The sequence below is a fragment of the Dermacentor andersoni genome, chromosome 6 (assembly GCF_023375885.2).
Source record: "Dermacentor andersoni chromosome 6, qqDerAnde1_hic_scaffold, whole genome shotgun sequence".
Taxonomy (NCBI): Eukaryota; Metazoa; Arthropoda; class Arachnida; order Ixodida; family Ixodidae; genus Dermacentor; species Dermacentor andersoni.
In genome coordinates, this window is record NC_092819.1 from 5,271,370 (window position 1) to 5,297,562 (window position 26,193).

The 26,193-nt window shown below is 52.4% G+C and overlaps 2 long non-coding RNA genes across 2 annotated transcripts in view; both read right to left on the bottom strand.

The window, feature by feature from the left end:
* Nucleotides 1-26,193, bottom strand: part of LOC140218723 (uncharacterized) — an 86,491-nt gene that overhangs the window by 49,765 nt on the left and 10,533 nt on the right. The gene's annotated exons all lie outside the window — the stretch shown is intronic.
* On the bottom strand, nt 2,898-13,973 carry LOC140218722 (uncharacterized). The gene is made up of 2 exons (XR_011894892.1): nt 13,533-13,973; nt 2,898-3,094 (listed from the first exon to the last, which is right to left on the bottom strand). It is a non-coding gene; the product is annotated as an uncharacterized lncRNA (long non-coding RNA).

Here is a 26,193-nt window from a genome sequence, read left to right on the forward strand (position 1 = left end):
CGATTTATCAACAGCACGGGAGGCATACGCGTATAAAGAACAAATCCAGACATCACCGCGGCCATCCTGGCAACTGCATTTCTGCGGCGTCGGGAATATTGCTTCGCCACGGCGGAGCAGTGAAGTGCTCGCACGTTGACGCTGGTGACCCGTGCATCGTCGTCGAGAAGGCGCGCTTGGCAATGCGTCGAAAGGCCAGTGACGTCGCGCACGCACCTCGAAGCTACAAGAGCCGTGCCCAGAAAGCAAGCAGAGACGGACGCGAACAGAAAAACAGATAAGCAGCTGAACGAGACGGGAGCGAAAACTAGTCGTCTAAGCTGAGCACTGCCAACGATGTGTAATAATACATTGGGCGTAACAAGCCGAGTGGGCTACAAGGTATCCTTAATGTATACATATCCGACAAGGATTCTATCAAAATGAGTATCGCGTGGTAACTGACGCTGTGACTGTACGCCTGCGTGCCACCGCTCCTGGCCGGGATCGCTCTGCAGAATTAAGGTCGGCTGCCGTAATCCTACTTACAGCAGGCTGTGTCCAATTCAATGCTTTATCTTTCTATGAAAGAAAGGAGCAGTCGCAGAAAGCGGCGAGCAGCTTGACGAGATGGCTGCCCCCTCAGCAGCGCAGAGAGCAATTATACACATAGGTTGAAATTTCGTCAACACACAACTATGAGGCCATGTCCAAAAGGGCATCTTAGCGGAATTAAACAAATTCTACAGAAAACGATAGAATCCAATGTGGTAATCTTGGAAAACGTTCAACAATTAAAGAAGATGAGAGAAAAAGAATTGCAAAGTATGCTTGTTTAGCCATTACGATGTCTTGAAAGCAGTTTTGGTGATTTCCCTTTCCCATTGCCCGTTGGAGTACGTGTATTGCAAAAAGGTGAATGCTTGCTTATTTTGTATGCGTTTTTCTGGTTTTGTACTGAAAGCGCTGCGCTCTTCTGTGATTTTGGTAACACACGCTGTTTTTGCGCGCTTTCGGAAGCTACTTGAAAATTGTGTTGCTCGAAAAAATTGCTAACGCACGATGCGTCTGCCATTTGATCCGCGCTGCTCCGTGTCTGCTTTGAGTGGTGGAAGAGCTCCCCGAAAGCTTTAGAGAAACTTGGTGAGGTGTTAACAGGGGCGAATATGGTCGTCTCCATCCACGGCTGAAACGAAAGAAGGTTTACGGTTCGACCATCATGAACAAATTTGCAGCCGAGTACTGTGTGCTGACGGAACGCTCTGTGTCTTGTAGGCGAACTCGAGGCACCCACGTCAAGAGAACATCTCCGGCCAGCGACTGCCTGCCGCACTGATCAGCTTGCCACAGTCCAAGGCTGATAGCGAGTCACCGGACAGCGGATCCAGAGACCTCGTGCCTTGATCAGCCACCTTTCCAGTGACTGGCTGCACGTCAGCTGCACGTCACCAACGGGAGCGCCCTTTGAGTCACCTATAGATAACCACCGCAGCCATTTGCAGCCGAGTACTGTGTGCTGATGGAACGCTCTGTGTTTTGTAGGTGAGTGTATAAAATCTGACATTTGGTTTCATTGTTGGTACTGTCCATTGGCTGCAAATCCCAAATAGTGTTTTTGTTCCAGTATGGGAGCTGATTTGTGCACGTACCGTGGCAGAATCGGTCGTTTTGTTGTGCATAGTAAATCTGACGAGAATAATTCACCCTTGTGGACGCAAGTAAGTGCATTTACTGGATGCTGGCGTCGGGGAGGGTGAATACTTGTGGTCTTTTTTTCTGTGTCGCGCACTTACTTATTTGCGCTGGCGACGTCGACATGTCTAGTGAGATTAGGGATATTCAAATGAACGTAACGGAGATCAAAAGGCGGCTGTCCAATATAGAAGACAGATTTGAGGTCGTGGATAACTTGCACGACGACGTCACCGGTGTAAATGCGGCCTTTCAAGAATCGCATGCTCAACAAAAAACTGTTGAAGAGAAACAGGCCGAACATGCAAGCATGGTCGTTGATGATTTGAACAACCGAATGCGGCGAAACAATCTCATCTTTAAGGGCATCCCTGAACAGGAAGCAGGCAAATGGAAAGACACAGAGAAATTGGTAAGCGAATTTGTGGCAAAAAACCTTGGTGTCCAAACAGGTGAAATCGAACGTGCTCACCGAGTGGTGCCAGAAAAAAAAAACGATTATGTGCGCCCGATTGTTGTGAAGTTTCTGAACTTTAAGAATAAGAGCACTGTTTTGAAAAATGTCTTTAAATTAAAGGACTTGGATTCGCCTCATGTCTGGATCGCGGAAGACTTCTCACCTCGAATTCAACTGATTAGGACAAAAAACTCAGAGATTTTGTACGCAGTGAGCGGCAGTCCCACGACGAAAAGTACAAATTGCTGTTCGATAAACTTGTTTTCAACAAAGAAATGTATGCCTTCGATGTTGCAACTCAGCAAGTTATTCCTCTTCCAGGACACGAGGTGGATGCTAGTTCAGACTGACGCAAGAAACATGATGCACATAAAAAACTTTCATTCATCGTGTGTAATTTTCGGAGTTTGCTTGGCAAGCAAGACACCCTCAACGCACTCATTGAATGCTGTGAAGCGGATATAGTGCTGGGAACTGAAACGTGGTTGCACCCTGATATCAACAATAGCGAACTTTGTTTGTCTCGTAACTTTTCTGTGCTTAGGAAAGACAGGTGCACCTCACGTGGTGGTGGAATTTTAATTGCGGTGAAAACTGATTTCCAAGCCACCTTCCTAGACAGCCCTTCATGTATCGAAATGTTGAGGCTTGCATCGCGACTGCATGATTTTATTACCTGCATCATCGGTGTTTGCTACCGTCCGCCGGATTCACCTGTTGAGTTTCTTAGGGACCTTAATGAATCACGGAGTTTTATACATGACAAATATCCGACCTCGGAAACAATTTATGCCGGCGACTTCAACTACCCAGGTATAAGTTGGCGGACGTACACAGCCGAAGGCACTGCAAGGAAAAATGAAAGTGAAGAATTCTTTTGGTTGATTTCTCAGTTCAGTTTGCCACAGATTGCTTCTGTTCCGACACGTGGCGAGTCGGTCCTAGATCTTGTCTTGACAACGCAACCTGAAAAGGATGACGGTGCATGTTTTGGAATGTGTCAGTGACCCCAATGCTCTTCACTGCGAATACACATTAGAAAAAAAGAAGCCGGAAATTCCTAAGAAAAGTATTTACAATTACGCACGGGCGAATATTGAAGGATTGGTTAGTGAACTGTCATTGTTCAGCGAGCAGTTCCTGGAATCAATATCAAGCCGCTGTTCAAATTACAACTGAAATCTACTAAGCGTTTAACTGAAAAAAATTAAAAGAAGGACATATTCCAAAAATCACGCTCACAACGTCACCACAGGGCGTATGGTTTACTTCCAATGTTAAACGTTGCATCGGGAAGAAAGAGCGCCTTTACACTAAAGCAAAACGTTCCACACCTGAGGGCGATTGGAATAACTACCGTGCGCAGTAGAGAATATGCCAAGCAGGAATTGAGAGAGCCAAACATAATTTTTTTAATCATGACATATCAACTTTGCTTAAAACCAATACTCAAAAGTTTAGGAAAGTAGTCAATCCTAAGCCTCCTTCATCTAGTCTGATAACAATAGTAAAATACAGTGATTTTATTCAGGCGTCTGAGGTTGCCACCGAATTGAACCTATTTTTTAGCTCCGTGTTTATTAACAAACACCCCTTCCCACAAGTTTTAATGCTATTAGTATAAACGCGGACATGAATGACATCATAATTACGCAGGAGGGTATTGAGCAAGCTATTGATCGTTTGCCGAGTAATTCAGCCCCCGGATCCGATGACGTATGTCCAAAACTGCTCAAGTTAACGAAACCAGTGATAGCTCGCATACTCGTCCCAATTTTTCAGCAATCCATTGATACAGGAATTGTGCCTGACGCTTAGAAAATCGCATGCATTATACCTATATTTAAATCTGGAGATTCTACTCTCCTTTCAAATTACAGGCCCATCTCATTAACGAGTATACCGTGAAAAATTCTGGAACACATCATATTGCTACGGCACAATATGCGCGATCACGAAAGGCCAGCAGTGTGAAGACGACGACGACGATTAGAAGCTAGCGCGGGCTGTTGCCTCTTGGCCAAGCTCAGCGTATTTTCCTTGTAAATATATTTGTACATAGCTTTTCGTCTGCGTCTTCCTACGTAACATATCTGGTGGAGGTGGACGTTCCCTGTACCTCGTCACGGAGCTTCGCAGTGGACGGTACGTCGAGCCTTCCTTCATGGCTCCCGGCGACGACAACCCGACTCCGCCGGCTCCGACACCTGCTGCCACTTCGACGACCTACATCACTCTCCCCGCTCCCCGTGATCCTGGCGTATTCTCGGGCCAAGATGGGGAAGACGTCGATGACTGGATCAGCCTGTATGAACACGTCAGCCGCAATAACCGGTGGGACCCTACTGTTATGCTCGCCAACGTAGTCTTTTACCTCGGTGGCACACCTCGAGTTTGGTATCGCACGCACGAAGATGAGCTCACCAGTTGGGATTCACTTAAGACACAGCTTCGAGACCTGTTCGGCAACCCCTACGGTCAACAACTTGCCGCGCAGAAGGCGCTTTCCGGCCGTGTGCAGACGTCAACAGAGCCCTATGTCACGTACATTCAGGACGTCTTGGCTCTGTGCCGCAAAGTTGACACCCACATGACTGAGTCAGACAAGGTTTCCCACATCCTCAAAGGCATTGCCGATGACGCCTTCAACTTGCTCGTTTGCAACAACGTAGCGACGGTGGATGCTGTTATAAGAGAGTGCCGCCGCCTGGAACTCGCCAAAAGCCGACGTATTGACCAGCAGTTTGCCCGTCTGCCCAACACCCCAGCGACATCTTCCTGTGCCGACGCTCCTCGTCCCAACAACACTGCCGATGTTACCAGGATCGTCCGGCGTGAGATCGAGGCCGCCTATCCGGCTGCCTTCGACTCCAGTCCCACCAACACATCTGCAGTCACGGTCTCACTGATCCAGGCAGTTGTCCGCCAGGAGTTTGAAAACATGGGTCTTCACACCATCTGCTCGGCCCATCGCCCTAATACCCGCCCGGCTTCTTCGATTTCGCCCCGTCCCGCATCTTCTTACCCACCACGTTTCCGCAACCCATCTGAATGGCGCACTGCTGACGACAAGCCTATTTGTTTCCACTGCCATCGAATCGGGCACATTTCTCGGCACTGTCGTAGTCGCTGGAGTTCCCCGAGCCGGCCTACTTATACTGCCTACTCTCGCCCCTCAGGTGGCCCTTCTCGTCCCTATGCCGCACGCTCCGATAATGCCGCCACTGATTCTCCTGCAACGAACCGCCCCTATTCTCGTTCGCCTTCGCCCCAACGACGACAATCTCGCTCTCCCCAGCCCCGTCGCGCCTATTCGCCGACTCCCTTCGGACGCCGCTCCCAGCCGGAAAACTAGACGATGCAGCGCCTCGAGGTGACGCTGCATTGCTCCCTACGCCGCCAAATCCTCTACTGACTTTGCCCACTCATCTGAACCTTCTTGACGTGCAAGTCGACGGTGTTTCTGTGTCTGCTCTCATAGACACTGGGGCGCATTTGTCCGTAATGAGCGCTGACCTTCGTAACCGGCTCAAGAAAATTATCACGCCCGCCACGACGCCTGTTGTCCGTGTCGCCGATGGCGGAACAGCCCCCGTAATTGGTATGTGTACCGCCCGCGTCTCCTTCGCCGATCGCTCAACAATCGTGCTATTCACAGTCATCGCCCACTGTCCCCACGACATCATCCTCGGCTTAGACTTCCTTTCCGCACATTCTGCTCTCATCGATTGTTCCGCCAGTACTCTCCGCCTTGACCTGCCTGTTCTGGATCCTGCTGAACCACACCCCAGTCGCCTCAGTTCCGCCGACTTCGTTCGCTTGCCACCTTCGGCACTGACCTACGTTGACCTAGTGTCATCCCCACCAGTCCCCGACGGTCACTACATCGCGGCTCCTATGCAAGACGTCCTCCTTACACATGGGATCACAGTACCCCATACAGTTTTATCTATTACGGCGAATTGCGTCTGCCTGCCAGTGGTCAACTTTGGCTTGACGACACAAGTGCTGCCACGTGGGATGTCTTTGGCCCAGCTTTGTTCATTCGAGGATCACTCAGTAGCATCCATTGCAGTAGACGACACTTCATCCGATACTCCTCTACCATCGCAGTCGGCAAATTGTACCATCGCTGACTTACGGAAAATGATTGCCCCCGACTTGCCCTCCGAGCACGCTCGTGAACTCTACCGCGTTCTGTTTTCCTACCACGATATTTTTGACTTTAACGATCGTCCTTTAGCCCAAACTACAGCTGTCAAACATCGCATTAATACCGGCGATGCCCCTCCTATTCATCGCCGCCCGTATCGAGTGTCACCAGCTGAGCGTCAAGTTATTCACGCAGAAGTTCGCAAAATGCTTGCCAAGAACATTATTGAACCATCATATAGTCCATGGGCGTCACCTGTAGTACTGGTCAAAAAGAAGGATGGCTCATGGCGCTTTTGCGTGGATTATCGGCACCTTAACAGGGTTACCAAAAAGGACGTGTATCCCCTACCTCGGATTGATGACGCCCTTGACTGCCTCCACGGTGCTCGCTATTTCTCTTCTATTGACCTTCGCTCCGGCTACTGGCAGATTGCCGTGGACGATCTCGACCGCGAGAAGACTGCTTTTGTCACACCCGACGGTCTTTATCAATTCAAAGTGATGCCGTTCGGTCTATGTAACGCCCCTGCCACTTTTGAACGCATGATGGACTCCCTTCTTCACGGTTTCAAGTGGTCCACGTGCCTGTGCTACTTGGACGACGTTATCGTATTCTCCCCAACGTTCGCTACGCACCTCGAGCGCCTCTCAGCAGTCCTGGACGTTTTTCGGCGAGCCGGTCTGCAACTCAACGCATCGAAGTGCCAATTCGGCCGTCGCCAGATTACCGTCCTTGGACATCTCGTTGACGCGAACGGAGTGCAACCGGACCCAGGCAAGATCCATGCTGTTACGCACTTCCCTGTTCCGAAGTGTGTCAAGGATGTGCGCAGCTTCATCGGCCTTTGTTCGTACTTCCGCCGTTTCGTGAGAAATTTCGCCGCCATAGCACGACCACTAACCGACCTTTTGAAAAAAGACGCTCCTTTCCAGTGGGGCGATAACGAGGCCTCTGCATTCTCTCATCTAATCGACATTCTCACAACGCCTCCCGTTTTGGCCCATTTCGATCCTTCTGCGCCTACCGAAGTCCGTACTGATGCCAGCGGTCACGGAATTGGAGCAGTACTGGCACAACGCCAGCGTGGCCACGACCGTGTTATCGCTTACGCCAGCAGGCTCCTCTCACCCGCGGAGCGCAACTATTCCATCACTGAGCGTGAGTGTCTGGCCCTAGTTTGGGCGGTTGCGAAATTCCGCCCATACTTATATGGCCGATCCTTTTCCGTTGTCACAGACCATCACGCGCTTTGCTGGTTATGCTCACTGAAAGATCCTACAGGAAGACTTGGTCGCTGGGCCTTACGCCTCCAAGAATATTCGTATACTGTCACCTATAAATCTGGCCGACTACACAAGGACGCTGACTGCCTGTCTCGCTACCCGGTCGACGAGCCTGACGACGCCGACAGTAGTAGCCCCAACGGCATTTTCTCTGTCTCTGCCTTCGGTAACATCGCCGATGAGCAGTACCGAGACCTATCGCTGCGAGCACTTATCGAGCGTCTGCGCTCTACACCTACCGACGCATCCGTTCGCCGATATGTCCTCCAGGGTGGCATTCTGTATCGAAGGAACTTCCTCCCTGACGGCTCTGACCTTCTTCTTGTCGTGCCAAAACAGCTACGACAGACTGTGCTCTTTGAGATGCATGACGCACCCACTTCAGGACATCTTGGGGTAACCCGCACGTACGACCGCGTCCGCCGCCGCTTCTATTGGCCTGGTCTCGCTCGCTCCGTTCGACGCTATGTTGCTGCCTGTGATCCCTGCCAGCGTCGGAAGACACCTCAGGTGCTACCTGCCGGTCATCTCCAGCCGATCACCGTCCCTGTGGAACCGTTCTTTCGTGTTGGATTAGACCTGCTCGGTCCCTTTCCCACGTCATCTTCTGGGAACAAATGGGTAGCCGTCGCGACTGATTACGCCACCCGATACGCTATCACTCGGGCTCTCCCTACCAGCTGCGCCACTGACGTCGCGGACTTTCTCTTGCGTGACATTATCTTGCTTCATGGCGCCCCGCGACAGCTGCTTACTGACCGTGGTCGAAACTTCCTCTCGAAAGTTATCGCTGACATTGTGCGTTCCTGCTCCATTCAACACAAACTGACTACTTCATACCATCCTCAAACCAATGGCCTGACAGAGCGGTTAAACCGTACTCTTACCGATATGCTGGCCAAGTACGTTTCCAAGGACCACCACGACTGGGACATTGCCCTTCCTTACGTAACATTTGCGTACAATTCTTCCCGGCACGACACCGCCGGATTTTCTCCCTTTTATCTACTGTACGGTCGCGAACCTACCTTGCCCCTAGACACGGCACTTCCTCCTGCTGCGGTCTCAACAAGCGAGTATGCGCGCGACGCCATCGCCCTCGCTGACCATGCACGCCAGCTTGCCCGTGCTCGACTGACGGCCTCACAGACCACTCAGCAGTGTCAGTACAACGCCCGCCATCGTGACGTACAGTTTTCACCTGGTGCGCTCGTGCTCCTGTGGTCGCCCTCTCGTCACGTCGGACTTTCAGAGAAGCTCCTTTCGCGATACACAGGGCCCTACCGCGTGCTGCGCCAGGTGACGCCTGTGACTTACGAAATTGCTCCTGTGGCCTCAACCTCGTCCTCTCCTGTGGCATCTAGTGATGTCGTACACGTCAGTAGGCTCAAGGCCTACTACACTGCTTCCGAGTCCGATCTTTAGTCGCTCCGGGACGGCGCTTTTGCAGCCGGGGGTAGTGCTACGGCACAATATGCGCGATCACGAAAGGCCAGCAGTGTGAAGACGACGACGACGATTAGAAGCTAGCGCGGGCTGTTGCCTCTTGGCCAAGCTCAGCGTATTTTCCTTGTAAATATATTTGTACATAGCTTTTCGTCTGCGTCTTCCTACGTAACAATATTGACACGTGTACTTATCGGGCGACCACGTTTCGCCGCCTAACAAATGTTATCGCACCGCGCGGGATGCGCCTGCATGTATCCGAAGTTTCTGGAAAGTTATCGATGCTTCTAACCGCTGTCTGTTGTCGCCGAAGCTTGTGTTATCTGATTTCATCGCGTGACGCGAATGGTGTAGAACTTTGTGGAAGGCACGCGGGTCCCAACGATTAGTCTGGAACATTCAACGACTGCTGTATAAAAGACGACGCGCTTGACCCGCTGATCAGATTTTCGACGATCGCCGACTGTATTCGCCGCTATCGTTGTGCTTTAAGTGTAGCCTGTCTTTGTGGGCACAGGTTCGCCCAATAAAAGATAGTTTTGTCTTTCGCAGTATTGCTACTGTGTTCTTTAACGTCACTACCACGTGACAATATCATCAGCAATAATGGAGTACCTATGTCAGCAGAACTTTTTTTTTTTTTTGGAAACCAACACGGATTCTTGCGTGGCCGTTCCTGTGAGTCACAGTTATTTGAACTCGTGGCCGACCTGCACAACGCTATACACCATTTAATGAGAATTGATGCCGTATTCATTGACTTTGCAAAAGCGTTCAACAAAGCTGCTCACAATCCTCTTATATTTAAACTTGGAAATCTAAACTTAAACAACAATGTCTTGAACTAGATTGTTAACTTTTTTAACTAACAGACAGCAGTTCGTGTCTGCCAATGAATTTTTCTCCACACTAACCCATGTAAAGTCTGGTGTGCCTCAAGGTTCGTAGCTCGGGCCGATACTCTTCCTTATTTACATTAATGACATAAGCAGCAACCTCACTTCTACAATTAGGCTATTTGTGGACGACTGTGTTATTTAAAGAAAGATTACTGACCCTCACGACACTAATGCTTTGCAATCGGATCTTGACAAAATCGCTAAGGGGTGCGAACAATGGTATATGGAAATAAACGTTTCGAAAACGAAACTTGTAACATTTACGACGGCTAGAGTCACTGAACCCATCTTTTATTCTATCGGTAACGTGGCCATTGAAAAAGTTCCGGCGATCAAATACCTAGGTGTCCACATTTCTTCTGATTTGACATGGCACAAACACATTGAATATATAACCACCAAAGCATCCAAAACCCTGGATTTCATTAGGCGTAACTTGTACATTGCAAATCGGGCGACCAAACTCTTAGCATACACAACTTTAGTCAGATCACAACTAGAATATGCCGGTTTCATCTGGAACCCGCATCAAGCTTATCTTGCCGATAAACTGGAATCACTTCAAAATAAGGCTTCTAGGTTTATCACAAGGAACTACGCTCGCTACTCCAGCATCACAGATATTAAATCATCCCTAAATTTAAGCTCACTTGAAAAGCGAAGCCTTCTCACCCTGCTATGTCACTTTCACAAGCTCTATCACAATCATTCACCGTTTACAGAATCTCATATCAAACCAGCACATTGCATTTTCCCCCGATTAGACCACTGCTTCAAAGTGCCACCCAAGATAGCTCACACCAAACTTATGCGTCATTCGCCATTGTTCCTTGCCATTTATCATACGAATAAACTACCTGCAGAAATCGTTTCCAAAAATAATTACGACACATTTGTGAACAAATTGAAGTGCTTACTCTGTGCAGTCCCCTAATAGATTCTTATCAGAAGTTCTTTACATTGTCTTGAGCATTGTGGTCCACGTGTGTGCGTGTTCTCAAACACTTCTTTTATCCAGATATGTTCTGTTTTCCTGAGTGCATGTTTGTTTATGCTTTTCTGATTTTTCACTGTGTTATGCAATATGATCACTTTATTGGGTTTTTTTAACCCCCTATGTAACGCCCGTAAAGGGCCCTTAGGGTATGTGAATAATAAAAAATACAGCTGATCCATACGGGGCAAATTTATCAGGGCTCAGGTTATTATGTAAGGAAGCGAATACAGAAATGAAGAGTCTGCTTCTGTGGCGTAACTTGTACGGGGGCTCATTAGTGCATAGGAGTACCACCCCCAGAGCTCAGTACCCGTAATATGGACACTTCAGGCGCCTTTCTGCCATCGTCGTAAGGATCCGTATAAAGTCCAAGGACGATAAAATGATCGCCGCACTCCACATGCTGTAAATGCGAGTGAAAGCGTGCGAAGGTGAGGCGGCGATCGCAGCGGCCCGGGCGGCCGCGCAGCCCTGTATCTTGAAAGCCACCTGCCACGGGCACAGAGTCCGCACTGCGCTGTGTTTTTGCGGCTTAGTTTGCATTGATACGAGCGGCAGCATGAAGGTCGATTCGCGCGCTGCTGCTGCCGCGTTTCCTCACTGCAGCGTTTTGACAGCGAGTTCCCGCGGTCATCGAGTAAGATCCGTTCATGTTTGCTTGTGCGCGCATGACACCATGCTTGTTTATTTATTAGTGTGCTTATGTTTGCAACTTTATACGGCCGATAAAACTACTACCTTTGCTTCATATAGCTCTCCACTAATTTGCTATGGCACTCGATGCTCCGCCTTTTGGGCAAAACTGCGAGCTTTTTTATCACGCAAGCCTAAGTTTAGAAAGGTAGGTTGTACAGCATGGTAGGGACTGCTCGCTGGAAATAGTCCAAGTGAAAAGTGCCAGCGCTTTCTCACACAGCCACCACGTGCACGCTGCCACGCCACGCAGGCAGGGCGAGTCCACTGAACAACGTGAAAAAGCAGTTCGGTGTCGACCTGACGGCGTTCTCTGTCCAATTTCGTCAGCTTACAGAGCGATAATTCCATACCGTTCGAATTTCACGCAATATCGAGCAATCCAATAAAGAAAAATCAGAGCCCTTCCATGATAGTGGCAAAGGAGGAGTTGCGGCGTCGTGGATACCTTCATGACTGATATTTTCGTTGAAGACGGCCATAGTGAAAAACGCTTGTTTCCATTCTGCTTCCTGCCGTTCTTTTGTTTGTGCATATGCGAGACGCCGTGCCGCAGAACATGACGCCAGAACATTGCGGTGGCGCTGCTGTCACTTTCATTGTAGGCCAAAAGTATTCTCAAAACGCTTCTGTGGGGTGATTCCTTTCAAAAGGCACGGTTATTTAATGCACTTCGGTCAGAAGGGAGCGGAGACAGCTGTTTTCAGCGGCGCCTATCGACGACTGTCGCTTCAAGTAGCGAACAGTGGACACGCAGAGCACCGATGCGCAGCCCCGTGTTTAGCCGACGGACTATCCATCGCGACGCCCTCTTGAAGGGAGGCACCCGATGAGAGAGCGGGCCCGAGCAACTTCCCATCGCGTTCCTTATCAGTCACTGGAGCAAAAAGCGCCTTTTTTGAGTTGTTCAATATACGGAAAGTTTCTTTTTTACACTTTCAGGTGGAAGAAAGGCGCAAAATGCCTTTAGAGTAATACTTAACATTTTTCGCATAACCTACGCAAACTTGAATCGTGAAATGGCGGTTATGCGCAGAAGAAAAGTGTCGAATATCTACAGCACTTTGTATAAAGGCACTTCTGCTTCTCACCATTACCTTTTTTTGCCCACTAAATTAAGCGGGTGATATATACGTCAGTGGGCCAACCCGAAAGCCGTCTAGGGCCTATGCGTAATGGCGCTTTTCACTGGTCGATTCGCAGCAGGACTTCTTGCTCCGTGGCAACGAATCTGAATTTCCCTGGTCGATCTGGAGCGCGCTCTCCGCTCGTCGTTTCGGATCAACTCGCTCCGCGCCGGATCGCTCTCACTTGCTCCGCTGCCGAGGCGCGGATTCGGGCTGAAATAGCCTGCCTCACTTCCGTCTTCAAGCGAATCGGTACCCGGTCGGTACGCACAACATGGTGTTGCTTCTCAACATGGCTGTGTTTGGCGCTGCTATCTCGCGTTTAACGATGAGAGCTCGGACGACAGCGATTACGAGGTGACGCAGGTGCTGTATGAAGCATTGCGTGTACGTTCTCCATGCACAGCCCTTGCGGGCGTGGCATGCAAATGACGGACTCTGTGACTGACGCGCTCGAATTACGCACGGGGGACGGCGACTATGGTTGCCGTGGAGACGTACAGAGCGCAGGTCGAGCATGGTTTCCGGAACCGGTTTGTTACACGTGTACGCAGACTACCTGCGTGATCCCCCGCGGAGCTTTCTTGCGCTCCGCTGGCCGATTCGGATTTGTGAAACCCGAGCGCTCGCTCGATGATTTCGGCGGTCGCTCCAGATGGACCAGGGAAAAACGCCATAAGTATAAATTCAGTTAAGGTTGTTTTTTGGCTCTGTGTACACTATCAAAACTTTTTGTCATAGCTGACACAGGAAAACAAACGCCATTAGAAAAAAGCAAATATTCAAAGAAAAATTGGGTTTACCGTTTGGAAAGTGAACGAGGGACGCCGAAGTCACCACACGAGCTTCCCCATCGGAATCCGGCCGCTGCGAATCGAATCCTCGTGCAGCACAACATGGCGCAATACCACTGAGCACCAACCGCGAGTGTGCGGCACGGTGCCGTGCACATTGAGGGACGTGGAAACCTGCTTAAAGAACAACTGACGCTTTCAGCGCCGAACGCCCGTGTAGGCAACACGCGACCTTCGCACATGGCGATATTTGTTGGCTGCAGTCGCCGTGCTGGCTTTGACATCACTGCACGGTTCTAAATTGAGCGTACACATAGCGAAAAAGCTTTTCCCCGTCCGCCTACCTATAGCGCAGCGCGACGCGAGCAAGGAACGGACGCATATGAATGAGCATCAGGAAAAGTGTGCCGCTCTCACTTTCGGAAAGTGTGCGGCGGCGACGATGAACACTCTTCCTATTGCGGCCCACCACACCTCGTCCCACGGGCGGCGAGTTTCCATGGCAACGGCTCTTCTCGAGCCCCCTCTGGATCCGCGTTCTTTGTCGCGAGCTCGCTGTTTGGAAGCGCAGATATTATGCGTATATTGATAACGGTGGCCTGCGTGAAACGCGCGCCCTCCCGCTTTTCCTGTATGCGACACGATGAATAATTAAGCGACACCTTCTTCCGAGTCCCGTCACGTGTGCGGACGGGCTCCCCAGAGTCAGATCCCGAATGCTTGACGTCAAGGGGACTCGCGGACAAAGCGGCGTAAAAGAACGCGCGCCTGACGGAGGTCGAGATTAAATCGTCGCCGTATGCTTCGCAGCTTGGTCGTGCTTTGTTCTGGGATGCGAATATCTTTTAGTTTCCCGCGTACATATTGAATAGCTGCAGCCGCCGCTGCAAAATCTTTTCGAGTTTGAGATTCTATTCTCTTCTCACTCTTTGTTATGACCCTCTAAAGAAAATAGGCGGTGGGCACACTCGCTTTGGGATTAAATTTTAAAAAGGTAAAATGGAATAGAAACTAAATGGCCACGGGCAGGGCACAACGTAAGGCACAGGCTGTTGACACGCCTCCTGCTGCTTCGTATCGACAATTTACCCGCCGTGGTTGCTTAGTGGCTATGGTGTTGGCCTGCTAAGCATGAGGTCGCGGGATCGGTTCCCGCGACCTCGAACTGCGTCCGCTGCATTTCGGTGGGCACCAAAACACCCGTGTACTCAAATATAGTGCACGTTAAAGAACTCCAGGTGGTAGACATTTCCGGAGTCCTCCACTACGGCGAGCCTCACAATCAGATCGTTTTTCTGGCACGTAAAACCCCATAATTTTTGTTTCGACAATTTCTGTTATCTTTATGTTAAAATCAATTATATTATGGGGCTTTACGTGCCAAAACAACTTCTTTATTATGAGGCAGGCCGTAGTGGAGGACTCTGGAAATTTTGACCGCCTGGGGTTCTTTAACGTGCACCTATATCTGAGTACACAGGTGTTCTCGCATTTTGTCCCCATCAATATGCGGCCGTGGCCGGGATGCGATCCCGCGACCTCGTGTTTAGCAACCTGGCACCTTAGCCACTGAGCAACCACGCCGGGTGTGATTGTCATCTTCTGGAACGCTTGCTCGTGTAGCGTCACCGAAAGTTGTTCGTTTCTTTTTTTCTACTCCATAATGGTTTTCGAAAATAAAAAGAAATTGCCCGTTCATAATATATTTTGTTAAAATAGTTCCATTTAGGCAAAGTTATTGCCCAATCTTAATATTTTCGTTCTAAAGACAGCTTCCAGAAGTAATTACTTGCAGCGTCGTAGCCGTGCTTAACAGAGAATGTCGTAATGTGCTTAGCGCGCCACTTATATATGACACATAAACGCGTACATGTATAGCAGTCTACATAGTTAAGGAAGGGCAACAGCAACTATGACTCTCGCAACTGCCGCCATTCCTACAATCCTAGTAATTTGTATTAGTCTCGTTGGAAAAGTTGTTTGTAGAGTCATCTACTTTTCGTAAGACTAGAGTGCAATCGTAAGCAATAACGAGAACGAACAATCAGAACATTGGCTCTATTTACTTAAGTATGCTGATATTTTAAAGCGAACATTTATATGCCTAGGGCTTCATGCGGTTATCGTGTCCGCCTGACAGCAATAAAAAAAGGTGACCGTGGACCGATCCCGGAAACAGAGCAAATATTGGCCGACTCACGGTGGAAGTGAAACAGGTTGCAAGCACTCAGCCCCTAATAATAATAATCACAATAAATAAAGATACCTTAAATCGATCAAGTTTTTTATGTATAATTCGTGTTTGTGCGTCAAAAACGAATATTATGAGAGTGAGCCGACACCGAAAAATAGTCCAACGCTAGGCCTACCCGGTTCCTTCCGGTCTCAAATTCTTTACCTCGATTTCTCGCTCGCGCCTTCATCGTCCTATTCTTCCACAGCTGGCTCCGATGCCGCTCCTCAAGCTAGCGTTCCAATACTGACCCTCCCTCTGCGAAGGCGCTGGCGTCACCGGCCCACTGCCAAGGAGCGGTGATTTCTGCCTCAAATTATTTTCCTCGATATATCGCTCGCGCCTTCATCGTCCTATTCTTCCACAGCTGGCTCCGATGCCGCTCCTCAAGCTAGCATTCCAATACTGACCCTCCCTCTGCGAAGGCGCTGGCGTCACCGGCCCACTGCCAAGGAGCGGTGATTTCTGTCTCAAATTATTTTCCTCGATATATCGCTCGCGCCTTCATCGCCCTATTCTTCCACAGCTGGCTCCGATGCCGCTCCTCAAGCTAGCATTCCAATACTGGCCCTCCCTCTGCGAAGGCGCTGGCGTCACCGGCCCACTGCCAAGGAGCGGTGATTTCTGCCTCAAATTATTTTCCTCGATATATCGCTCGCGCCTTCATCGTCCTATTCTTCCACAGCTGGCTCCGATGCCGCTCCTCAAGCTAGCATTCCAATACTGACCCTCCCTCTGCGAAGGCGCTGGCGTCACCGGCCCACTGCCAAGGAGCGGTGATTTCTGTCTCAAATTATTTTCCTCGATATATCGCTCGCGCCTTCATCGCCCTATTCTTCCACAGCTGGCTCCGATGCCGCTCCTCAAGCTAGCATTCCAATACTGGCCCTCCCTCTGCGAAGGCGCTGGCGTCACCGGCCCACTGCCAAGGAGCGGTGATTTCTGTCTCAAATTATTTTCCTCGATATATCGCTCGCGCCTTCATCGTCCTACTCTTCCACAGCTGGCTCCGATGCCGCTCCTCAAGCTAGCATTCCAATACTGACCCTCCCTCTGCGAAGGCGCTGGCGTCACCGGCCCACTGCCAAGGAGCGGTGATTTCTGTCTCAAATTATTTTCCTCGATATATCGCTCGCTCCTTCATCGCCCTATTCTTCCACAGCTGGCTCCGATGCCGCTCCTCAAGCTAGCATTCCAATACTGACCCTCCCTCTGCGAAGGCGCTGGCGTCACCGGCCCACTGCCAAGGAGCGGTGATTTCTGTCTCAAATTATTTTCCTCGATATATCGCTCGCGCCTTCATCGTCCTACTCTTCCACAGCTGGCTCCGATGCCGCTCCTCAAGCTAGCGTTCCAATACTGACCCTCCCTCTGCGAAGGCGCTGGCGTCACCGGCCCACTGCCAAGGAGCGGTGATTTCTGTCTCAAATTATTTTCCTCGATATATCGCTCGCGCCTTCATCGCCCTATTCTTCCACAGCTGGCTCCGATGCCGCTCCTCAAGCTAGCGTTCCAATACTGACCCTCCCTCTGCGAAGGCGCTGGCGTCACCGGCCCACTGCCAAGGAGCGGTGATTTCTGCCTCAAATTATTTTCCTCGATATATCGCTCGCGCCTTCATCGTCCTATTCTTCCACAGCTGGCTCCGATGCCGCTCCTCAAGCTAGCATTCCAATACTGACCCTCCCTCTGCGAAGGCGCTGGCGTCACCGGCCCACTGCCAAGGAGCGGTGATTTCTGTCTCAAATTATTTTCCTCGATATATCGCTCGCGCCTTCATCGCCCTATTCTTCCACAGCTGGCTCCGATGCCGCTCCTCAAGCTAGCATTCCAATACTGGCCCTCCCTCTGCGAAGGCGCTGGCGTCACCGGCCCACTGCCAAGGAGCGGTGATTTCTGTCTCAAATTATTTTCCTCGATATATCGCTCGCGCCTTCATCGTCCTACTCTTCCACAGCTGGCTCCGATGCCGCTCCTCAAGCTAGCATTCCAATACTGACCCTCCCTCTGCGAAGGCGCTGGCGTCACCGGCCCACTGCCAAGGAGCGGTGATTTCTGTCTCAAATTATTTTCCTCGATATATCGCTCGCTCCTTCATCGCCCTATTCTTCCACAGCTGGCTCCGATGCCGCTCCTCAAGCTAGCATTCCAATACTGACCCTCCCTCTGCGAAGGCGCTGGCGTCACCGGCCCACTGCCAAGGAGCGGTGATTTCTGTCTCAAATTATTTTCCTCGATATATCGCTCGCGCCTTCATCGTCCTACTCTTCCACAGCTGGCTCCGATGCCGCTCCTCAAGCTAGCGTTCCAATACTGACCCTCCCTCTGCGAAGGCGCTGGCGTCACCGGCCCACTGCCAAGGAGCGGTGATTTCTGTCTCAAATTATTTTCCTCGATATATCGCTCGCGCCTTCATCGCCCTATTCTTCCACAGCTGGCTCCGATGCCGCTCCTCAAGCTAGCGTTCCAATACTGACCCTCCCTCTGCGAAGGCGCTGGCGTCACCGGCCCACTGCCAAGGAGCGGTGATTTCTGTCTCAAATTATTTTCCTCGATATATCGCTCGCGCCTTCATCGTCCTATTCTTCCACAGCTGGCTCCGATGCCGCTCCTCAAGCTAGCAATCCAATACTGACCCTCCCTCTGCGAAGGCGCTGGCGTCACCGGCCCACTGCCAAGGAGCGGTGATTTCTGTCTCAAATTATTTTCCTCGATATATCGCTCGCGCTTTCATCGCCCTATTCTTCCACAGCTGGCTCCGATGCCGCTCCTCAAGCTAGCGTTCCAATACTGACCCTCCCTCTGCGAAGGCGCTGGCGTCACCGGCCCACTGCCAAGGAGCGGTGATTTCTGTCTCAAATTATTTTCCTCGATATATCGCTCGCGCCTTCATCGCCCTATTCTTCCACAGCTGGCTCCGATGCCGCTCCTCAAGCTAGCATTCCAATACTGACCCTCCCTCTGCGAAGGCGCTGGCGTCACCGGCCCACTGCCAAGGAGCGGTGATTTCTGTCTCAAATTATTTTCCTCGATATATCGCTCGCGCCTTCATCGTCCTATTCTTCCACAGCTGGCTCCGATGCCGCTCCTCAAGCTAGCAATCCAATACTGACCCTCCCTCTGCGAAGGCGCTGGCGTCACCGGCCCACTGCCAAGGAGCGGTGATTTCTGTCTCAAATTATTTTCCTCGATATATCGCTCGCGCTTTCATCGCCCTATTCTTCCACAGCTGGCTCCGATGCCGCTCCTCAAGCTAGCGTTCCAATACTGACCCTCCCTCTGCGAAGGCGCTGGCGTCACCGGCCCACTGCCAAGGAGCGGTGATTTCTGTCTCAAATTATTTTCCTCGATATATCGCTCGCGCCTTCATCGTCCTATTCTTCCACAGCTGGCTCCGATGCCGCTCCTCAAGCTAGCGTTCCAATACTGACCCTGCCTCTGCGAAGGCGCTGGCGTCACCGGCCCACTGCCAAGGAGCGGTGATTTCTGTCTCAAATTATTTTCCTCGATATATCGCTCGCGCCTTCATCGTCCTACTCTTCCACAGCTGGCTCCGATGCCGCTCCTCAAGCTAGCCCTCCTCTGCCCTCTGCCCTCTCTCTGCGAAGGTGCTCATGGCAGTGGCCCACTGCCAGTCGGTGCGGTGATTTCTGTCTCAAATTATTTTCTTCAATATATGGCTCGCGCCTTCGTCGCCCTATTCTTCCACAGCTGAGTCCGATGCCGCTCCTCAAGCTAGCCCTCCTCTTCCCTCCGCCCAAGACACGTAAACTTAATGTCCCCATTTCATACCTAACCCCGAAGGGCAACGGTATAGCTGAGGACAGTTTATGCTTGCTCGTAGTCTTAGACAAACAACGCTCTTCGCGCAGCAGTGTCGCATTTCGCGTGCTTGGGAACCGAAGTAAAAGGCCGGCGGTTAACATGCCTTTTCAATATCACATATTCGGGACAGTTCTCCATTTGAATGTTGAATATATGTCAAACGCCCACCATACGAATCAACTTCTAGTAGCTATTAGCGTGCAAAGGAAGAACTCAAGTGAATCGTTTTTAAATGCATAGATTTTAAATATGTTAAGGATATTTTCTTAATTGCTCTTCTCTGCCGCCTGCTCAAACCGGAACAATAAATGTTGTCTTACGACGTTCTTCTAATATCCAAGTTCCTCCGTTTTAGAACAGAGCAACTTCTTTCGCCCGCTCTGCTCCAGCAAGGCGAGCTCGTGACGTGGCGTCCCAGCCAATGAGAATTTAAGCGTCGCTACGGACGCCGCCTTTTTCACTCAATGGGCCATTTCGTGCTTTCGCATCAATAAACCAATAATTCGTTTGCCAATGTAGCAGTGTCGTTTTGGGGCTGCTTCCACCACGGGCGCCACGTCAGAGGCAATATTGAACCTGACTCTACATATGTAAGTATTATGTAAGTGTTGTCCCAATATCCCCGCATTTCTTCTTTTGGTTTTAACCTTTGACAGTCAATCTATCTGACGCAAAGCAATCATTTCAAGTTTTCGGTACTTCCCTTCCCAGCGCACACGTATGCACCACCCTCTCTGTTACGAATTACTGAAAAACATATCCAATGCTTTTCTCCAGGAAGCTGTTTTTATTCCTCATAACGCCAGGAAGCCGAGCCTGATCCTACCAACGCTCAGGCCGGGGCACAGTACCGATACTAGGATGAAACACTCACCATTGCTGTTATTCCAGGCGACAATTTTGCTTGGCTTCCTACGAATTTCTTAAGCACGGAACTATGCTGCTCAAGTACCGACAATCCCGACGATAGGGCACGCATGCTGCTCGTGAATGGCAGCAATAACGTCACCTGGCCACTCGGATCGTCCACCATGCATGACGCCACTCTAGGCAAACTGGTCGCGCAATGTGACTGCCGTGATCTTCAGCCACGCACCGGTATGCAAGGCTACAGCGCGAGAACCGGCGGACACAAAGGAAGCACACAAAGTATACAGACACAGCGCTGACTTTAATAAAAAAATACTTATTTCGCCGGTGCACAGGTATAGTTTTAAAGCGAGCACTTGGCAACAAAACTCAATGCCCTTCCACTCTGTGAAGAAGGTTGACCAGCGAAGCTGTGTGTGTGGGCCCCTTAATGGCGAACTTCACCTCCGCCGTGGGTCAGCCTGGCATTTCACTATATTCGGGATCGGCCCACGTATGGGGAGTGCTTAACGGCTCCTTCAGCTCCGCCGCGGGTCGGTCCGGCATTGCACTTATCTGCGGGATCGACCCACGTATGGGAAGTGCTTAAGGGCTCCTCCACCTCCGCCGCGGGTCGGACCGGCATTGCACTTATCTTCGGGATCGGGCCATGTATAGGGAGTGCTTAACGCCTCTTTCACCTCCGCCGCGGGTCGGGCTGGCATTGCACTTCGCTATCGGCCCACGTACGGGGAGTGCTTAACGCCTCCTTCCCCTCCGCCGCGGGTCGGGCCGGCATTGCACTTATCTTCGGGATGGACCCACGTATGGGAAGTGCTTAACGGCTCCTCCACCTCCGCCGCGGGTCGGGTTGGCATTGCACTTCGGGATCGGCCCACGTACGGGGAGTGCTTAACGCCTCCTTCACCTCCGCCGCGGGTCGGGCCGGCATTGCACTTATCTTCGGGATCGGGCCATGTATAGGGAGTGCTTAACGCCTCGTTCACCTCCGCCGCGGGTCGGGCCGGCATTGCACTTCGGGATCGGCCCACGTACGGGGAGTGCTTAACGCCTCCTTCACCTCCGCCGCGGGTCGGGCCGGCATTGCACTTATCTTCGGGATCGGGCCATGTATAGGGAGTGCTTAACGCCTCCTTCCCCTCCGCCGCGGGTCGGGCCGGCATTGCACTTATCTTCGGGATCGGGCCATGTATAGGGAGTGCTTAACGCCTCCTTCACCTCCGTCACGGGTCTGGTCGGCATTGCACTTCGGGTTCGGCCCACGTACGGGGAGTGCTTAACGCCTCCTTCCCCTCCGCCTCGGGTCGGGCCGGCCTTGCACTTATCTTCGGGATCGGGCCATTTATAGGGAGTGCTTAACGCCTCCTTCACCTCCGCCACGGGTCGGTCCGGCATTGCACTTATCTTCGGGATCAGGCCATGTATAGGGAGTGCTTAACGCCTCCTTCACCTCCGCCGCGGGTCGGGCTGGCATTGCACTTATCTTCGGGATCGGGCCATTTATAGGGAGTGCTTAACGCCTCCTTCCCCTCCGCCGCGGGTCGCGCCGGCATTGCACTTAGCTTCGGGATCGGGCCATGCATAGGGAGTGCTTAACGCCTCCTTCACCTCCGCCACGGGTCGGGCCGGCATCGCACTTCGGGATCGGCCCACGTACGGGGAGTGCTTAACGCCTCCTTCCCCTCCGCCGCCGGTCGGGCCGGCCTTGCACTTATCTTCGGGATCGGGCCATGTATAGGGAGTGCTTAACGCCTCCTTCACCTCCGCCACGGGTCGGTCCGGCATTGCACTTATCTTCGGGATCGGCCCACGTACGGGGAGTGCTTAACGACTCCTTCACCTCCGCCGCGGGTCGGGCTGGCATTGCACTTCGGAATTGGCCCACGTACGGGGAGTGCTTAACGCCTCCTTCACCTCCGCCACGGGTCGGGCCGGCATTGCACTTCGGGTTCGGCCCACGTACGGGGAGTGCTTAACGCCTCCTTCCCCTACGCCGCAGGTCGGGCCGGCATTGCACTTATCTTCGGGATCGGGCCATGTATAGGGAGTGCTTAACGCCTCCTTCCCCTCCGCCGCGGGTCGGGCCGGCATTGCACTTATCTTCGGGATCGGGCCATGTATAGGGAGTGCTTAACGCCTCCTTCACCTCCGCCGCGGGTCGGGCCGGCATTGCACTTCGGTATCGGCCCACGTACGGGGAGTGCTTAACGCCTCCTTCCCCTCCGCCGCGGGTCGGGCCGGTATTGCACTTATCTTCGGGATCGGGCCATGTATAGGGAGTGCTTAACGCCTCCTTCACCTCCGCCACGGGTCGGGCCGGCATTGCACTTCGGTATCGGCCCACGTACGGGGAGTGCTTAACGCGTCCTTCCCCTCCGCCACGGGTTGGGCCGGCATTGCACTTCGGGATCGGTCCACGTACGGGGAGTGCTTAACGCCTCCTTCCCCTCCGCCACGGGTCGGGCCGGCATTGTACTTATCTTCGGGATCGGGCCATGTATAGGGAGTGCTTAACGCCTCCTTCACCTCCGCCACGGGTCGGGCCGGCATTGCACTTATCTTCGGGATCGGCCCACGTACGGGGAGTGCTTAACGCCTCCTTCACCTCCGCCGCGGGTCGGGCCGGCATTGCACTTCGGGATCGGCCCACGTACGGGGAGTGCTTAACGCCTCCTTCCCCTCCGCCGCGGGTCGGGCCGGAATTGCACTTATCTTCGGGATCGGGCCATGTATAGGGAGTGCTTAACGCCTCCTTCACCTCCGCCACGGGTCGGGCCGGCATTGCACTTCGGTTTCGGCCCACGTACGGGGAGTGCTTAACGCCTCCTTCCCCTCCGCCGCGGGTCGGGCCGGCATTGCACTTATCTTCGGGATCGGGCCATGTATAGGGAGTGCTTAACGCCTCCTTCACCTCCGCCACGGGTCGGGCCGGCATTGCACTTATCTTCGGGATCGGGCCATGTATAGGGAGTGCTTGACGCCTCCTTCACCTCCGCCACGGGTCGGTCCGGCATTGCACTTATCTTCGGGATCGACCCACGTATGGGAAGTGCTTAACGGCTCCTCCACCGCGGGTCGGGCTGGCATTGCACTTCGGAATTGGCCCACGTACGGGGAGTGCTTAACGCCTCCTTCCCCTCCGCCGCGGGTCGGGCCGGCCTTGCACTTATCCTCGGGATCGGGCCATGTATAGGGAGTGCTTAACGCCTCCTTCACCTCCGCCACGGGTCGGGCCGGCATTGCACTTCGGGTTCGGCCCACGTACGGGGAGTGCTTAACGCCTCCTTCCCCTCCACCACGGGTCGGTCCGGCATTGCACTTATCTTCGGTATCGACCCACGTATGGGAAGCGCTTAACGGCTCCTCCACCTCCGCCGCGGGTCGGGCTGGCATTGCACTTCGGAATTGGCCCACGTACGGGGAGTGCTTAACGCCTCCTTCCCCTCCGCCGCGGGTCGGGCCGGCATTGCACTTCGGGATCGGTCCACGTACGGGGAGTGCTTAACGCCTCCTTCCCCTCCGCCGCGGGTCGGGCAGGCATTGCACTTATCTTCGGGATCGGGCCATGTATAGGGAGTGCTTAACGCCTCCTTCACGTCCACCACGGGTCGGGCCGGCATTGCACTTCGGTATCGGCCCACGTACGGGGAGTGCTTAACGCCTCCTTCACCTCCGCCACGGGTCGCGCCGGCATTGCACTTATCTTCGGGATCGGCCCACGTACAGGGAGTGCTTAACGTCTCCTTCACCTCCGCCGCGGGTCGGGCCGGCATTGCACTTCGGTATCGGCCCACGTACGGGGAGTGCTTAACGCCTCCTTCCCCTCCGCCGCGGGTCGGGCCGGCATTGCACTTATCTTCGGGATCGGGCCATGTATAGGGAGTGCTTAACGCTTCCTTCACCACCGCCACGGGTCGGGCCGGCATTGCACTTATCTTCGAGATCGGCCCGCGTTCGGGGAGTGCTTAACGCCTCCTTCACCTCCGCCGCGGGTCGGGCCGGCATTGCACTTCGGTATCAGCCCACGTACGGGGAATGCTGAACGCCTCCTTCCCCTCCGCCGCGGTTCGGGCCGGCATTACACTTATCTCCGGGATCGGCCCACGTACGGGGAGTGCTTAGCCTCCTTCACCTCCGCCGCGGGTCGGGCCGGCATTGCACTACCTTCGGATCGGCCTACGTACGAGGAGTCGTTTGCTTAAAACGACACGAAAATTTCCTAGGACGGTAGAGGTATACAGCTTCGCTGTAAAAAAAGGACAAGAAGACCACACATGCGCACAGAAGCTGCTCGTACCGCTATCGCACCCTAGAATTTGAATCAAGGTAGGTCAGCTCTTTTTCACACAAGGCTATCGAGGGACAACTGACAGTTATTTCCCACACTTCAAATTATGACAGCCTCGATAATTTCTCTAGTAAGGCCTGATTTTCGCCTACATATAATATTGCATTGATCAAAGATAGGTTTGCACCCACAGTCGTGACAATGCACGCCTAGATGAAGACTTTGAATAGTGTTGTTAATATTGTTGTGGTCTTCCCTAAGCAGATTGTTAATGCATCGACCGGTTTGCTCGATGTAGACTTTACCACACGAGGTAGGTATCTCATATATGACACACTGGGTACGCTGTGTGATGCGCTGTGTGTGATTAGCTTTACACTGGGCCTTTTCTTGGAAGACAGCGCACGCCTGCTTGCTCAGTGACGCCAGTTTTCTAGGCGCAGAAACAACATCAACATTTGCACTCTGGTCAACCTTGGTCAGAGGGTCGGAGTGTACCGTGCCAGAGTGCTACGCCGCTACGGCGCGGTACATTCAACACTCAGCGAATCAGACGTATATCATGCAAGGAAGTGCTTAAGATTTCCTTTTTGTGCTGATCTAACGGCTCTAAAAATATAACAATTACTTTTATAGATGTCGAAGCATTTCGAAACACTGTCAATAAACAAAGTACGAAGTTGCATCATCCAAGGCGTCTGTGAATGAGTCCAGTGAGCGCGCACTGTCGCGTGTATTTCTGGATGCAAACCACCGTTCCACGCGAGACGTGGCAGGCCCAAGGCTCGTAGACGCAAGTTTGCGCGCGCCCGCAAGCGTACGTGTGGTCTCGGCTGTAGAACTGAACGAACGCGCACCGAGCGAACGAGGTCCTGGGATTCGACTCCGCGACCTCATGCTTAGCAGCCCAACACCACAGCCACTAAGCAACGACGGCGGGTGAAAGCGGAGGAATATGGCATGGCGAAAGCGTGAGAACAAAAGCGTAGTGCGACGCAAGACGGGCTCTGCGGCGACGATGGCTACGAAATGGCGCCAGATTAGGGCGCGTCGGCTGTTTACCGGTGACGCCATCGATATCATACATGGAAAGAAAGCGCTGCATGAGCGGAAGTCTGTCTGCGGCGGCTGCTGGGAATTCCGCCCACGAGTCAGCCACGCGCTGTCTCTCGGAATCTCCCGATTAGCGAGGCCGTCGCACCTCACTTATCTCCGTTTGTAACGTGCCGCACGAGGCAGATTGTGAGCGCCAGACAGTATATCGCGAAACGAAAACACGTATAGGGCTGCGCTGAAATTTCCTATTAATGAGTATCGTAATCGTCGGTGAATTCTTTTTCACTTTATCTTTTTAGAGCGCAGCTCTTTGGCGTCCGTTCCTGGGTTTCGCGTCGTCGTCGGCGTTGTCGTCGGCCTCGTAACCAGCTCCGCCCCCCTTTCATCCCCCCAGCGCT